General features: G+C 38.2%; 1 non-coding gene across 1 annotated transcript; it reads left to right on the forward strand.

Annotated features, from left to right (window-relative positions):
* The first annotated feature begins 274 nt into the window (after nt 1-274).
* Trnak-uuu (transfer RNA lysine (anticodon UUU)) lies at nt 275-347 on the forward strand. Its single transcript has one exon. It is a non-coding gene; the product is annotated as a tRNA-Lys (tRNA).
* The last annotated feature ends 6,678 nt before the right edge of the window (nt 348-7,025 follow it).

Here is a 7,025-nt window from a genome sequence, read left to right on the forward strand (position 1 = left end):
CAAATGGTTCAGCAGCTTACAGGTTCAGTTAATACTCATGGCACCTTGGAGATGACAAGGCCATCCCTGTAAGCTTTGTGTGACACCACTACTGGTAGCGAGTTATGTGCAGTCCGAAACCGTATGCGACAGCGTCAGCGACTATGCTCTAACGTCTTTCTCTCCTTGTGTAAACTGCAGATTGATCCACTTGTGCTTAAAAGTGAGGGAAATGTACTGTGGTAAAACATCACGTAACATTGATATACTTAAACGAAGCACCTTGAAACTCGTAGCCCGGATAGCTCAGTCGGTAGAGCATTAGGCTTTTAACCTAAGGGTCCAGGGTTCAAGTCCCTGTTCGGGCGAATATTTTTATCTGTAAATATCGCTCGTAATTACAAATTTGAGTCATCCGTATTCCGATTTATGAATCTGTATTGCGCTATTAGCGCCTGTACTGTATAAGCTACAGATCTAATACTACCAATTTTACTCTGAGAACTGCACAGTGGCTGAGCGTGATTGTGTTTATCCATTTGCCCACCCTGAAAACTGTTCTAAAAATACATTTTTTCTCTTATTCAATCGTTTAAGTTTACTTAGTCTTATCTTCAGCAATGTCTACTTAAATTAGTAGTAAAAGTTTAAGATCACTTTAAGAGAACTTTGGTACAATTCAAAAGTATTGAAAATATTGAAGATAACATTCGAATAGTTTACATAACATAGTTCCTGAGAAAGATGATTCACCACTTTCTTCGGAATCTACCTCACACTTCGAACATTAACAGTTTTCTTGCTATGTTTACCGCCAGTGTATCTCTCACAACTCTTTGCAGGTTATTGTTTGTACACTTTGTCGTACTTTTCTGCTTTTGACCAGCATTCACTACTATCCAAATGACATCTACCTTTACCTCAATGTGCTTCACTTTGCACTTAAGTTCTGCTTCAAACGAAAGAAAAATGAATCATGCTCACTGGTAGGACCATTGTTGCTATGCGCATACAGAAATTGGATGTCTTATATTATCGCAGTGCTGTTATTAGTTGAATAAGGCATTCATTGTGAAAACTTAACACTTAAATTTTTGGATTACATTTAACAGAAACCTGAATATATTATAATATTTATAAAAGGAAGGCATAAAGTAACCCACCACCGTTGGTATTCCTCAGAATAATTTAGCACCCCTGTTCACGACAAATGGTGCACATAAAAGTTAATTAGCTACAAATTATGTAGCTGTCTTTAGGGACACAAGGAATCTCGTCTTAACAGTAATCTGCAGTATTACCCAAACACATCTGTGTGTAACTGTAATAGGATAAACAACGAGACAGCAAAAACAATGCTCTTTATTAACAGTTCAGTTTCATTTCATAGGCAATATAAAAACGCAATTATTTATAAAGTGCCGAAATAAAAGGTTTAACTGATCATTTTTTAACAGCAGTCCCGTAACTCAACACGCCTAAAGTTGTCAAACGATCCTTATGGTACTTTCACACCGAAAACCAACTCCAACAAACAAAAACCTACAACTGTTGTAAGTTTGGGAAACTTACGACTGTTGAAAAATGTTGACAACAGTTTCAAACTCTTGCAAACATACGTTCCTCGTTTTTATTTTTTGTTAGACAAAAGCAATGGAAATGGATTCTGACTGAAATTTTGTCATTTGTTATGGCGGGAGATGATGCTTTTGCTCTTTCAGAGTACATGCTGAAACCACACGCAGGATGGCCAGAGAAGGGCAGCCAGAAAAGAATGTTTAATTGCCGAATATCTCGCGCAAGAAGAATTGTGGACAATTTTTCTGGAATATTGTAAGCAGTTTTCCGGTGTCTTTTTTAGAACAACGGTCCTGAAAAAGCAATATTAGTGACTTCTGTAACTGTGTGTTTGCACAGTTTTCTTAGAAGAAATAAAGAAAGTGCCACGGTTTACTCACTACCTGGAAGTTTTGATGTGGAAGATCCAGAAACAGGCAGGGTTTCGGATGGCAGTTGGAGGATGCCTCTGCAAAATATATGTCTTCAGAGAAAGAAAGGCAATGCAGGAAAAACCGCAAAAAAACGTATGAGATGAATTTGCTATCTACTTTGTATCGGATGTTGGTAAAGTGAAATGGCAAAAGGAATATGAATAAATAAATAGTGAGTGAAAAGACAAATGTAATAAAAAGCTTCCGAGAAAAACCCTTACAGATAGCTTTAGTTATTAACAAGGAAGCCATTAATTCGCAAAGTACTTTGTATCAGATTTTGACAACATGGTATGAGAAGAGAAGTAAAGTTCCCGTGAAAATACAGTTGTAATTACAAAATTTCCGACGAAAAGTCTTACAGTTTCAGTTAAGCTAGTGAATGACGTTTTACTTACGACTGTAAATCTTTTTCTCCCTTGCTTGTTCACGCCTTCCAAATACTTCATAAGCTCGTAAAATATCCACTTCGGAACGTACATCTCAGTTGTCCCAGACGCACGTTTAGCTTTCACCATTTTGCAATGCTCACGATTGCACTGTGTTGTCATAAAGTCCTTTCACACTCCACAAGCGGTACAGCAATGTCATCCGAAACTTCTTTCAACAAATCTTCCCTTTTACATCTGTCTTCACATGCGATATCAGAAGATTCCTAGAGATTTCCTCATTTCAATTTCTAAACAAAACTGAATAGTTGGATCTGTTGACGACTCGTGAGCTTCCATTGTCGAAAGAAACACAGCAGACGAAGAGACACAGCAAACGACACGCAAATGAGCATGCGCAAGTCACACAACTCTGCCGTGTTTTTGCTCACTGTCCATAAACTGCAAACGCGAGACAGAACTTCTTTAACTATTCATCTTGATCTTTAAACTCTTTTGTCTTTGTTTACTTTAACAATAACATGTTTTTTCAGCAGAACATGATCTTGTTTTTTGTCCCAGACATGTTTCACTGCAGTTGCAGCATAATCGGAGATTTTTATTATTATGGCTCTTAAACATAATGAATGTTCTTTACTGTTTAAATACATATAAATATTTGTTTTTAAATCGGTGGTATCTGGTGCTATTGGTGCCAGAGGCCAGACTGTTACGTCACAGGCACGGATAGGTGTAGAATTCGAGAACGGAGCGGATCAACGCACGTTTCTTGTCGTGAAAATTTGAACCGTGTCCTAACTCGTATGCAAGGAATTCATGCATGAACGGGACGTAGAGATCGACCTCCTGCATGGAAAATGCCATGTAAACGTAGGAATTTGTTTTGAATCTGATAAAGACAAAAGCGAAACACAGCAGGCTGAACCATAGTATGCAAGTGCTGTGGGTGCAAGACCATTCACAGTACACGAAGCTTGCAGCTGAATTAAAGAACAGTCGGCAAAACCAAATAGATTCTTCGTTCATACGCTGCAAATACAATGAGGCGCAAACCTTATCGGACGAACAGAAAACGAAATTGTGTGTGTTACAGGAGAAATATGTCCACGCATATTCATTAAAGCCTGGCGTGATCAAGGGTTATGTTTACCGGATGAAAATCGTACCGCATAAAACGTAGTGCAAAGCAACGTATTCCGTCCCATAGTCCAAAAGGGAGGTTGACAAACAAGATCTCCGAAAAGGGAAAATGATTCAATGGCGTATTATAGAACCTTCCCTTTCGCCATACAGCATCCCTTCATTAGCAATGGGCAGAGGAAGAGGAGAGTGCGCCTAGTTCTTGAAGTCCGATCTATCAACAAAATAATTGTTCCGGTAAGAACTGTATTGTGAATGTATACACATATAGAAGTTTTATACTGAACCTCTCTTACTGTGAAATGAACAATGTGTACTATCACAGTATTAAAGGCAATGGATATAAATATTAGTAGTAGTTAGTAAGTTCAGCTGTGTATTTTCATAAAAGCATGTTTATATTGTCAAAAGTGACTAAATAATAGGAAAGTGTTTCACTACAGTACTAAGACTGTGAAATACGAAAATGGGGACTGAGTGTTTTGTCAGTGAAAAGATTATTTTAAGCATTAGTTATATGAACTCTAGAAGTTTGACAAGTTTATACTGGAAGCTATTTCTGTGTATATCATTTAAATTATTGGATACGTGAAAGTGATGAACAAAAGCCAAATGAGAACTACAGTTACGTTTTTGTAATTTGTTGCCTAGTACAAACATAAACAAGTGAATTATTACTTGCAATTAGGTGTATATAGGGCAAGAGATAGTAATACTCAACGCAAATAGTTACCTTGTAGTAAACATTTTTTTCAGGTTTGACTTATATGGCATAAATATATTATACACTTACACAAATCTGATAGCGAACTGTGTGTAAACAGAGTGCATTCTCTCGTCACACTTGTGCTATATAGAGTGACACTAAATTGAATTGATCAGTTACTGAAAGGACGATGTAGAGGCCATGCAATAACTATATTCAGATTACAAATATTAATATGTAAGCAGCACGAAAAACAGCGTTTCTAGTTGACAAGTCAAGCAAAAGCCAGAACAAGGTGCTATTGGACTGATATTTTATTTTTAATGTAAATATTTGTGTATGATAATCTCTTACTTATCTATTTCATATGAGTTGATATGAATTATATTTTGAAACACACAATTGCTATTTAAAGGTATACCGACACAATTTGAACAGCATGATCCATTATATATTAAATGATGTGGGACCATAGGTTAAGTGAGTTTCTGCGGAGCAGGAGTCAATATTTTTCTCACATGTGAATTCGGACGCACGTGTTATTTTCGTGATCGCCGTGTGTGTTGTTTGGATTTTGTTTGTGCTTTGCTCTTTGCCAACCCTTAAGCGGAGTAGATTACTTCATGGATACATGGTACCATGAGGATAATCTCAGTAATGGCACTCAATTCGTGAAACATAAAACGAGGGAAGTAAAGGATTTTGTGAACATCGGACCATGAGCAATGCATTGCAATAGTCACAGCTAACATACCCAAATACACGAGCGACATTTTACTCATATAAAGTACGCCACTCGTAAAAAAAGATACATGTAAAAACTATGTAAATTAATTTGTATAAGGAGTACATGCGATCCAGGGAACAAACAGAAAGAAAGAGGGACTCATTTATTTGTGAATGTTTTGTAAGTGAAGATTGCGACGTGAACTGGTGGACAATGTTCGCAATAGATACCCGAGTGAGTGACGTTGTTAATCCAAAATGTATACATTAAATACGTGTTACGTCGAGTGAACAGTTTATAACCTATGTCAAACTCAACGTAGTGAACTGCATTCCAGCCAAAGCAGTGAGAAGTTATGTGCACATGACTTGTCTTCGATGTGTACAAGCACGTTGACACATGCATCCGCACACAAAAGTAATTTAATTAACTTATAAAAAGTATTATTTCATTGGCGAGGTAATGGACCAGTAAAAAACCGCTTCGTCAATAAACTAACACCATGTGAAAATGTGATTGTCACCGCACACAAATTTTGCAATTATACACCGAGTGAATTTTATTTTTAAACGCAAACTCTAAGCAGTGACTCTGCACAGACGTTCTTGAAACGCCTATGAGGAACACTAAAACGCAAATAGGAGTATTGTTCGTTCACGAACCCAGCGAACAACTCGACTCACTTTGTTTGAAGGTAGGCCACGATCTGTAGACAAGGGTACCAACTACAAAGTAGTGAGAACTAATATTCCCTATAGCTAGACCTGGATCGCAAGAACATTACCTGTGCACTGAAAGACGGTAGTGAAAGTAAACTCTGTTGTACTAATCAAACTTTTTCCTAGGACAGCTCTGAGATATTTAACTAATTTTAGTAGAGCTGATAATGCTTTGCTTCGATTTTCATGTATCAACAGCCGCAGCCGATCGTCACGTGCATGAGGCATAGAGGAGTGGCGGCGTGGCCAACCGCCAGAACCGTTCACATGCGTTCCAGCGCCGATAGCCGTCCAGCTGGGCAGCGGGTTTCCTTGAAACGCCGCCAGAGGTCACCGGGCGAGCCGACCAGTTCACTTCCTTCCCAACTGATTGCCCCAACTGAGAAAGTGTTGTGATGATCGGACGCCTCGCGCGTGTGTAGTGGTTGCGGACAAGTCCGTCAAGATTCTTACTGAAAACATTAATAAAAAGACAAAGGACAAAAAAGAGATTAAGAAACAGGTACACAAAGACAGTGAAACGCAAAGTATTTGTACCGAACAATTTCTTTATAATGAACTGCCAAGTGGACAGTGTATTTTGTTTATGATTCTATTGAAATATGGTGTTTATTTACTCCTCTGCAACCAATGTATACTAATCTTACCACAGTTGAACGTTTCTTTTGCATTTATAGAGACAAAATAAGAAACAAGTGGTCAAGAGGACAGTGAAATGTAGTTTTTTTCGAGTAATTAATGAAATATGCCCCTAACGTTTAATTAATACTAAGAGACTTTAAGAATAAATTGCTTCTATGTAAATTAATCTGTGAAGTAAGGAGAGAAGCTCATAATTTAACATAAAATGTTTAAATGTGTGTGAATTCCTAAGGGACCAAACTGCTGAGGTCACCGGTCCATAGACTTATGTACTACTTAAACTAACTTACGCTAAGAACAGCACGCCGGCCTCTGTGACCGAGCGGTTCTAGGCGCTTCAGTCCAGAACCGCGCTGCTGCTCCGGTCGCAGTTTCGAATCCTGCCTCGGGCATTGATATGTGTGATGTCTTTATGTTAGTTAGGCTTAAGTAGTTCTAAGTTCTAGGGGACTAATGAACTCAGATGTTAAGTCCGATTGTGCTTAGAGCCGTTTGAACCATTTGAAGAACACCACAGACACCGATGCGCGAGGGAGGACTCGAACCGTCGGCGGAAGATTCATATACAGAATATTCCAGAGAAATGTTTATATATCGAAATTTGATAAAAGACGTTCTGTAAAGCAAGTTGAAGATAGTCGCCGTAATTAGTTTTGACTGTATAAAAGTAGGAGCTGTGCTCCTTCTCTCTCTCTCTCTCTCTCTCTCTCTCTCGCTTAAAAAAAAATGTGT

Source organism: Schistocerca serialis, chromosome 1 (genome assembly GCF_023864345.2).
Source record: "Schistocerca serialis cubense isolate TAMUIC-IGC-003099 chromosome 1, iqSchSeri2.2, whole genome shotgun sequence".
NCBI lineage: Eukaryota > Metazoa > Arthropoda > Insecta > Orthoptera > Acrididae > Schistocerca > Schistocerca serialis.